The sequence below is a fragment of the Macaca nemestrina genome, chromosome 1, assembly GCF_043159975.1.
Source record: "Macaca nemestrina isolate mMacNem1 chromosome 1, mMacNem.hap1, whole genome shotgun sequence".
Taxonomy (NCBI): Eukaryota; Metazoa; Chordata; class Mammalia; order Primates; family Cercopithecidae; genus Macaca; species Macaca nemestrina.
The window spans coordinates 187,166,788-187,176,680 of NC_092125.1; the positions used below are offsets into that span (position 1 = coordinate 187,166,788).

A 9,893-nucleotide genomic window follows, 5' to 3' on the forward strand; every position below is an offset into this window, starting at 1 on the left:
TGATGTCAGACCCAGGAACTGGTGTTTTGCGGCAAAAGCACTGAACTGTGAGCCAGGGGTTTAGGTCCTAACCCAAGCTCCACTATGACTGGGTTCCACTGTCTCAGCCTTGCTCTCTGGAGCCCTCTCCAGACGTCAGTGGGAATCATGGCAAGTTCTTAATCAGGGCAGTGCCTAGAAATCACAGCTCACAGAATGGTCAAGCTGGTAGGTACCACAGACCTTATCAAATCTAACCCCCTCAATGTGAAACTCAGATGAGGAAACTCAGGTCCAGAGAGATGAAGGAACTTCCCAGCATCACACAGCAAGTCAGGGACAGAGCCAGGACTTGGACCCAGATCTCCAGCCTCTTTGTTTGGGGCTCTTTCCCCACTGCAGTCTGGGGTAGCATCAGGGGGGCTGAGTTGGAGGAAAGCAGCTGGAGGCAGAAGACTTCCAGGAGGTTACAGCCTCACCCAGACCAGAGATTATGAGGCCGGGGCCAGTCAGAAAATGTTTATTGAGCTCCTCACGCTGCTCCCCATCCTGGGCCCATCTGAGGAATACTGAACATCCACGCAAAGGGACCAACAAATAAAAGGAACCTGGTGGGGGTTCCAGAAGGAGGAGACATAAGGAGGACATGGTATTCATGAGAAGGAAGGGGCATCAGGAGGACACTTGGGTGAGGAGCTACAGGAGTAACACCAAGAAAATGTTTAGAAGGTCTCACTATGTTGCCCAGGTTGGTCTCAAACTCGTGGCCTCAAGTGATCTGCCAGCCTCTGCCTCCCAAACTGCTGGGATTACAGGTATGAGCCACCACAACCAGCCCCATGTCTCTTGAGCTGTTACTCCGTTAAAGGAGCCTGTCACTTGGGCCCCCTCTGATTCTTGACCAACGTGTTCACCTCCTTCATGAACCGGAGACATATCTCCTCTTCCCATGGCAAAGCAATGCACTGCACAGCCACCGGAAGTCCGATGGATCCTCTCACTGCCTGCCAGGAGAGAAGGTCGGGAACTCAGAGCCTGCTTCCTGCTCACAGGCCCCTTGCCTGGCTCTGTTCATCACCCATGCTATTCTGGGCCTCTGTACCAAGGGTGGGTCTAGGTGATGCTTTAGTCCAAATATCCCTTTCCCAATCAATATTAAGGTAAAGATGATCTAGCTCTCAGAATTCCAGGCTTCCTAAGCTCTTGGTGAAACCTGAAAAGACTGTTCTGATTTTATTGTCCATAGTGCTCCAGGGTTAACATGTAAAACTTGCTCCCTGTGCAGAATGCTGATTATAATGATGAAAGAAAAAGCTGAGCATCCACCCAATGTTCAAGCAAGAGAAAGAAGAGCGTGCTAATCCCTGATCCATAGCCTGGTTACCCTTCCACAGTGAAAGCATTGCCTTGGCCCAAAACAGGCCCAGGAACACGGGGGCTAAGCCTGAGTCCCCGCCATGAAATCCAAACATCCTTTTAGGAATTCAAACCTGTTTTCTTTGCCTTCTGATGATATCATTTGAGGCCTTATTTGCCTTTGTCTCTGGAGTCAGATCACCTCCTTCAAGTCCTAGCTCCTCCACTTCAATTGGCTGTGTGGCTTTGGCCCTGTCCCTTAATCTGTCTGTGCCTCCATTTTCCTCATTTAAAAAACCTCACAGGAGACTTATGGAATTTAATGATTTAATATTTATACATGGCACTTTTAAATAGCTCCTGGAACAGAGTAAGTGCTCAAGACACATGAGATAGTGTCATTATTGTTATTTTCTCAGAATTCAGGTCAGCAGTTCCACTGGGTAACTCTAGTACTAAAATCAATTTCCAGAAAAAGTAAGTTACTTAATGTCTGACTCAGATACGTGCATATGTTTCAGAGTCGGCCTCTTTCTCTTCCTCTATCTTCTTCTCTCTCTCACCAAAGTCAGGTGTGTTATTTTAGACCCTGCAGTTAAATATTTGGTAATATTTTCTTTCATGAAACCACCTTTGACTTACTAATCATAGTATTTATTGAACACTTCCTACACATAAGACCTTATGCAAATTGCTTCATTCTCTTTTTCAAATTAAGTAACCTTTAGCACAACCCTACAAAGTAGATGTTTTTATTCCCATTTTCCTGGTGAAGAAGCAGAGGTCTCAAGAGAGGTCATATCCAGAGCAGATACACAGTAAGCTCATAACCAGTGGCTTTTGCCCTGCTCTGCCCTCCCTGCCTCTGCGATCATTTTTACCTACAGCAATGCAAAGAAGTCCAGGCGCAATGGCTCACACCTGTAATCCCAGCACTTTGGGAGGCCGAGGCAGGCGGATCACTTGAGGCCAGAAGTTTGAGACCAGCCTGGCCAACATGGTGAAACTCCGTCTCTACTAAAGTTACAAAAATTAGCCGAGTGTGGTGGTGCATGCCTGTAGTCCCAGCTACTTGGGAGGCTGAGGCAGGAGAATCACTTGAACCCAAGAGGCAGAGGTTGCAGTGAGCGAGATTGTGCCACTGCACTCCAGCCTGGGTGATAGAGCAAGACTCTATCTCAAAAAAGAAGGTGAAGGAGAAGGAGAAGGAAGAGGAGGAGGAGGAGGAAGGAGGAGAAGGAGAAGGAGGAGGAAGGAGGAGAAGGAGGAGGAGGAGCAAGGAGGAGAAGGAGAAGGAGAAGGAGGAGGAGGAAGGAGGAGAAGGAGGAGGAGGAGGAAGGAGGAGGAGGAGGAGGAAGGAGGAGGAAGGAGGAGAAGGAGGAGGAGGAAGAAGGAGGAGAAGGAGAAGGAGGAGGAGGAGGAAGGAGGAGAAGGAGGAGGAGGAGGAAGGAGGAGAAGGAGGAGGAGGAAGGAGGAGAAGGAGGAGGAGGAAGGAGGAGAAGGAGGAAGAAGGAGGAGGAAGGAGAAGGAGGAGGAGGAAGGAGGAGAAGAAGAAGGAGGAGGAAGGAGGAGAAGGAGAAGGAGGAGGAGGAGGAAGGAGGAGGAAGGAGGAGAAGGAGAAGGAGGAGAAGGAGGAGAAGGAGAAGGAGGAGGAGGAGAAAGAGGAGGAGGAGGAGGGAAGGAGGAGAAGGAGAAGGAAGAAGAGGAGGAAGAAGGAGAAGGAGGAGGAGGGATGAGGAGGAAGGAGGAGAAGGAGAAGGAGGAGGAGGAGGAGGAAGGGAGAGGAGGAGGAGGAGGAAGAAGGAGGAGAAGGAGGAGGAGGAGGAAGGAGGAGGAGGAGGAGCAAGGAGGAGAAGGAGAAGGAGGAGGAGGAGAAGGAGAAGGAGGAGGAAGGAGGAGGAGGAAGAAGGAGAAGGAGGAGGAAGGAGGAGAGGAGGAGGAGGAGGAAGGAGGAGAAGGAGGAGGAGGAGGAAGGAGGAGAAGGAGAAGGAGGAGGAGGAGGAAGGAGGAGAAGGAGAAGGAGGAGGAAGGAGGAGAAGGAGGAGGAGGAGAGGAGGAGAAGAAGGAGGAGAAGGAGAAGGAGGAGGAGAAGGAGGAGGAGGAGGAGGAGGAGAAGAGGAGGAAGAGGAGGAGGAGGAAGGAGGAGAAGGAGAAGGAAGAAGAGGAGGAGGAAGAAGGAGAAGGAGGAGGAGGAAGAGGAGGAAGGAGGAGGAGGAAGGAGGAGAAGGAGGAGGAGGAAGGAGGAGAAGGAGAAGGAGGAGGAGGAGGAGGAAGGAAGAGAAGGAGAAGGAGGAGGAGGAGAAGAGGAGAAGAGAGGAGGAGAAGGAGAGAGGAGGAGGAGGAAGAGAGGAGAGAGGAGAGGAGGAGGAGGAGGGAGCGGAGGAGGAGGCTCTAGGATCTGTCGTGAGGAGTAGGTCTTCTTCTCTTCTTCTTCTTTCTTCTTCGTAGGAGGAGGAGGAGGAGGAGGAGACGAAGAAATGCAAAGAAAACCACTGGTTTTGCAAAGTTTTCTCCCCTGACATGGTGGGGCTGTCATGAAGGTCAAATGATGTGTCCTCAGGGGTTGGGGTGAAAGTAGCATAAGTGCCGAAGGGTAAACACCAGCCCCCGCCCTACTCTCTCCCACCACCACCCGCCACGGGCCCCAACCCGGATAGAACCAGCCCTGGTTAGTCCCCGCTGCGGGAGAGGCTCGGAGAAGGAAACTGACCTCCGAGAAATTTTTGTCAGAACTATCTCCGTAGTACCCCTTGTAGAAGGCCAGTTTCCCCTCGTCCTGACAGGCACCGCGCCCGCGGGAAAGTCCAGGAGGTTGTACAAGGTCATGTAAGACTGGCTTTCTGTAGGAAGATCCAGAAAAGCCCAGGAAATCGTCAGCGCGGACTCAGCTGCAGAAGAATGTGGGTGGGCGCCCCCTCCCGGTCCTTCTGGAACTTCAGCGCTCTGGGCTCGGAGCAGCCAGTTTGCGTCAGGAGTCATCTTGACAATGGCCTCAGGCTCTCCCCAGGGTGAAGGGAAGGAGGGAATCTGCATTGCAGAAGCCTTACTTAGTGCCAGACACTGTGCTGGCCTCATCACATTGCTGATTCCTTGAATCCTCTCCACTCTGTGAGGTGGGGATTACTATTGACTGTGTACAAGTGAGGAAATCGAGGCGGCAGGATTAGGGCCTTTTCCAAGGCTACACAGCTAGTGGATGGCAGAGGATTCAGCCCATGCCTTCCTGTGCACCGGACTTCAAGATAGTAGGGGTGTACAGCGCCACCTGGAGTTGAAAGGACAGCTCTTCGGCAGCAGCCAGCAGTGTGTAGGGAGAGTCAGGCGTGGGATGCGCCTTTTGGCTGGCCACGGTGGGGGGACCCAGGAGGACATGTTCTTAAGGTCAGGGGAGAGGAGTCAGGTTCGGATTTGGAACTGAGTTTCATCCTGCCTTGGGCAGCACCTTGGAGACCAGCACCTCTGCATGGGACCCAGGGATGCCCCAGATACTACCCTGTCCTGAGCCCATGTTTTGGGCAGGCTGGGCTGAAGACACCTTTTGAAGTGGGGCAGCAGAGAACATGTTAAGAGTAAATGGATGGGCCGGGCAGGGTGGCTCACGCCTGTAATGCCAGCACTTTGGGAGGCTGAGGTGGGTGGATCACCTGAGGTTGGGAGTTCAAGACCAGCCTGGCCAACATGGCACAACCGTGTCTCTACTAAAAATACAAAAATTAGCCAGGCATGGTGGTGCACATACCTGTAATTCCCAGCTACTTGGGAGGCTGAGGCAGGAGAATTGCTTGAAACCAGGAGGCAGAGGAGGTTGCAGTGAGTCGAGACTGTGCCACTGCACTCCAGCCTGGGTGACAGACCAAGACTCTGTCTCAAAAAAAAAAAAAAAAAAAAAAGGAGTAAATGGATGTGCTAAGTGGAAGAAGCCAAACACAAAAGCTTCATACCCTTTGATTCCATTTGTATGAAATTCTAGAAAAGGCAAAACTATGGTGACAGAAAGCAGATCGGTGGGTGCTGGGGTTAGGGATAGAGTGTACTGCAGAAACATGAGGGAAATTTGGGGGTGATGGAATATATATCCTATAAATTCTAAAAATATATTCTGTATTTCTGATTATAGTGGTGGTTATACAACTGTATACATTTGTCAAAATTCATCAAATTACACTTAAAATCGGTGAATTTTATTGCGTGTGAATTATACTTCCATATGGTTCAAAGTGAATGGAAATTGCTAACAGGTACAAGTTTTCCTTTCAGGGTGACAGAAATGTTCAGACATTTTACAATGGTGGTGGTTGCACAACATTTTGAAATACTAAAAACCACTTAATTGTACACTTTAAAATAGTGAATTTGTGTTATCTGACTTTTATCTCAATTTAAGAAATATTTTTAAAAAGTGAATGGAGACAGAGAGCAAGATCACAGAGGCTGGGGCAGGACTCAGGAGTCCTGGACTCCCAGTCTCAACCCCACCAGGACCCACTGTGCTAGGGAGGAAGAGCCTATATAGAAGGCAGAGCCCAGAACTGGCACCAGCAGCACATCCAGGTCCAGGGACCTCCACTTGGCTATGAACTCTTGCTGATATTCCTGCAGGGGACAGTGAGGGGTGGGAAGGCTAGGACGAGCAGGGGTTACTGTTTGCCAGACAAGGTCAGATGCTGCCAGGCAGCACTGAGTTGCACACCAGGAGGAAGTCTCAGGCTATGAGCCTGAGATACCTGTGGAGGTTCAGGGTCTTCCCAGGGACAGAGGTGAAGGAATGGGAAGCTGAATCTCAGGTCACAAGGATTTGCGGACAATGCTCTAGGGAGATAGACTAGAATAACTTCTGAGGTCACCAAGCGCCCCACCCAGGTCCAGTTGGGCCTCCTCTGCAGGCCAGGCCATAACTCTGACCACTCAGGGCACTACCCAGGTGTCTGCAGCCCCGGCTCCAGCAGCCCCTCAAGGTCTTCCCAGGCATGCATTACCTCCACTGCTGTGTGCTGCTCCCGCAGTTTCTTGGGTGTCCTGAAAGAACGAGGAAGACTCTGAGAAATTCAAAGGTCAGCATGGGAGGGACCCCTTTTATGCAAATGGGGACATGGCACCCAAGGCCTCAGTGCACACTGCAAATCAACTGATGGGATGGGAGTGACCCTGTGTCTTGTCCCTGGCCAAGACATCTTGCCTGCCCAAGGTCCCCAAGAGTATACATCCTCTGGTCAATCCACCCTTCATTCCACCGGTCGCAGGAACTCAGGGGCTCCCTCAAAGGCCACAGGCTCCTTACCCTAATCTGTGAGGCACCCAGTTAGCCCTCAGGCCACTCCAACACAATTCTGCCAGCATCTCAACACCAACCCCACCAGGCCAAGCCCAACAGCAAACCCAAGCCCACACCAGAATCCTCTCCCGACCTCATCTCTAACCCTAACTCTAGCCCCACCCCAACTCCAACCTCAGTCCCAACCCACTTCCAAATCTATCTTTGCCCCAACCCCAACCCAAACCGACTGCAACCCCAGCCTCAGTCTTAAGCCCAACCCCAAATAAAACCTAATCTCAACTTCAGCCCCACACTTTACCTCAACCTAGTTTAGCCTTAATTCAGAATTTTTTTTTTTTTTTCCTTGAGACGGAGTCTCTATCACCCAGGTTAGAGTACAGTGGCACCATCTTGGCTCACTGCAACCTCCACCTCCTGGGTTCAAATGATTCTCATGCCTCAGCCTCCCGAGTAGCTGGGATACAGGCACATGCCATCACACCTGCTGATTTTTGTATTTTTAGTAGGGACAGTTTTCATCATGTTGTCCTGGCTGGTCTTAAATCCCTGGCCTCAAATGATCCTTCCCGTTCGGCCTCCCAAAGTGCTGGGATCACAGGCATGAGCCACCACACCCGGCCTTAATTCAGATCTTCACTCCAAATCAAGTCCCAACACCAATCAAAGTCTCAATATAACGCTAATGTCAGGCATAATCACTAATTAACTAACATAAACACTAATTAAAGTCCAAAATCTAAATAGTTCCCCCTCTAAGTGGACACCAACTCTAGCCACATGCCCCTCCTCAATTCCCACCATCCCATGGACAACCCTTGTGGGTAGAAGCTGGCCCTAGGGAGACTCACCCCACTCCACGAATCTCTTCAAGATGCTGGCTAGTTCGGGGATCCTAGAGGGGGATGAGATGGTGAGTTCAACTTCAGAACCCACAGGGAAACAGCCAGCCTGCCCGGGAGGGGGTCCAAGAAGGGTGGCATGAATCAACACACTGACATGGAACCCTCCGATCCTCAACAAGCCTACACCACTTCACCAAGCCCTGAGCTTCTCCGAGCTCACACCAGCCCTGCAGCCCTCCAAATGCCCTTCCCCCTTTCTGAGCCTCCTCTCTGAAACCCCCTCCCCTCTCTGTGAGCACCCCTACTCTTTTAGCCCCATCCCCTTCTTTCACTATTTTTTTTAATTAATTTTTTTTTAGACAGAGTCTTACTTGTCATCCAAGCTGGAGTGCAGTGCACAATCTCAGCTCACTGCAGCCTTCACCTTCTGGGCTCAAGCAATCCTCCCACCTCAGCCTCCTGAGTAGCTGGGACCACAGGCATGCACCACCATGCCCAGCTAGTTGTGTTTTTTTTTTTCCCCCATTCTTTTTAGAGAATGGAGTGTCACTGTGTTGCCCAGGCTGGTCTCAAACTCCTGGGCTCAAGTGATCTTCCTACCTTGGCCTCCCAAAGTACTGGGATTACAGACAGGAGCCACCGTCTACCCAGCCCTTCATTCTTCTTCCCCATTTGAACCCCTCTCTGAGCTTACCACCATTCTCTGGGTCTCATCCTTCTCTCTGACCCCACTTCCTCTCCTTCTGTGGGCTCCCTCTGCTTTCTGAGCCCTTCCTACTCCCTGTGCCCCTGCCCTTCCAAAGCCCTCCCTAACCAGGGCCCGCATTTACTATGTACCTTGGGAACCAGGCCAAGAAACACTTGACAGGGTCTGGCAGGCAGAGCTGGTTGACCATGCCCTTTACGCTAGGATCCACAATGTCCCCCTCTCTGAGGAACCAGTCACAGATGGGTCAATCACAGCCTTTAGCCAATGGCCTGCCCCACAGCCAACCAACTTCTACTCTGTAGACAAGAAGAAGGCCAAACCCAAAGATGCGCTTCTGCTCTCAGCCCCACCCCCCGGAACAGGTGCATCCTAAAGACAGGCGCAGTGGGTGGCTTGCTGCATAAGGTCACACTGTTAGCCAGAGCCATCCCAGCCCAGGCCCCCAGTTTCCCTCCTGGGACTCAGGTTGGCTCCAGCCCCCTCCCCTACCTTGTTTCCACCATGCCCCACCCCTGAGTCCCAGCAGATAATGTACAGCTTCTCTAGAAGAGTGGCCCCTCCATCAGTAAACATCCCCCCTGTATATGTCTTTGATGGCACACTCTGCCCGGGGGATGGAGAAGGGGATAACCTGGGGAGGCAGAGGCAGAGTCAGGATCCGGAGCTTCCCCAACCCTGCCTGGTTCTCTGTCTCTGTATCCCCCAAGATTTCAAGAGGGATGCCACATCATCTGGTGCATCTCCGTCCAGCTCAGTGCCTCAGCATCCATGGGAGGCCTGTGTCACTGGTCGCTCTCCTGCCACCCCACTCCCTCACCCCACACACAGATGCGACAGAACAGAACGAGAGCAGCCCTCATTTCCTTCACGCTTCACTGTGACCCAGCCAGCATGCCAAGTGCTTTATCTATGGAACCACATTTAATCTTCACAGCCACCCCATTGGGTAGAAAACAAGCCCAGGGAATTTAAAAGGCTAGCGCAAGATCACATTGTAGAATCTCAAAGGGGAAGTGAGGCCAGGACAAGCCACTGGAGGCGGGGGAGGTGGGGGTAAGGCTAGGTGGGGATTTTGGAGACAGAAAGCTCCTTACAGCCCCTTGATGGAGGCAACAGAGACCCAAGCTAAAGGAATCACAGGAGTGAGTTCCTGAATCTCCACCCCTGAAGGAAGAAGACACAAAAGCTTGATGCCTTCCTTACAGGGTAGGGCTCACCCTATCCCCACCTCCACCCCATCAGTCTTCTCCAGGAAGCACAGGGGAAACACAATTATCTCAGCACCTCAAACTCAGATGTAGCCACCTTTGTCTCCAAGGACGGCCCTGCTCAGCATCCTCGCACTGGCTTGGCCTCTCTCTCACCCAGGACCAGGTGAAACTATCTGGTGTCATGCATCCTGGGGCAGCCAAGAGGTGGCTGCACAGCCCTGGCCATGCTAGGGGATGGCTGGATGTAACCATCTGATTCATAGTAGCCGATTCGAAGGGGCTGGTTACTGGTGTAAACCTGGGGCACAAGGGGCTGGGTGGAGCTCAGAGGAGAGACTGGGCTGGGGCCAAGGTGGCCCCACTGTCTCCAGGAACCAGACTTTAAGGGCAGGGCCTTGGTCTACAGCTGTCCTCACCAAGGGGGGAATCCACGTGGACACCCCAAGACCTGCGGGAGCCTCCCTATATACTCTCCAGGCTCTAGGTGCTCTGGGGAACCCCCTGGAAGAAGGAGAAATAGA

General features: G+C 51.9%; 1 long non-coding RNA gene across 2 annotated transcripts; it reads right to left on the bottom strand.

Annotated features, from left to right (window-relative positions):
* Positions 1–484: 484 nt before the first annotated feature.
* LOC105494967 (uncharacterized) lies at positions 485–8,445 on the bottom strand. Of its 2 annotated transcripts, XR_011621340.1 has the most exons (5): positions 8,290–8,445; positions 7,459–7,502; positions 6,312–6,351; positions 4,046–5,196; positions 485–983 (listed from the first exon to the last, which is right to left on the bottom strand). It is a non-coding gene; the product is annotated as an uncharacterized lncRNA (long non-coding RNA). The 2 variants fall into 2 exon arrangements; XR_011621339.1 differs by lacking the exon at positions 8,290–8,445 and having other exon boundaries at positions 7,459–7,726.
* Between the last annotated feature and the right edge of the window lie 1,448 nt (positions 8,446–9,893).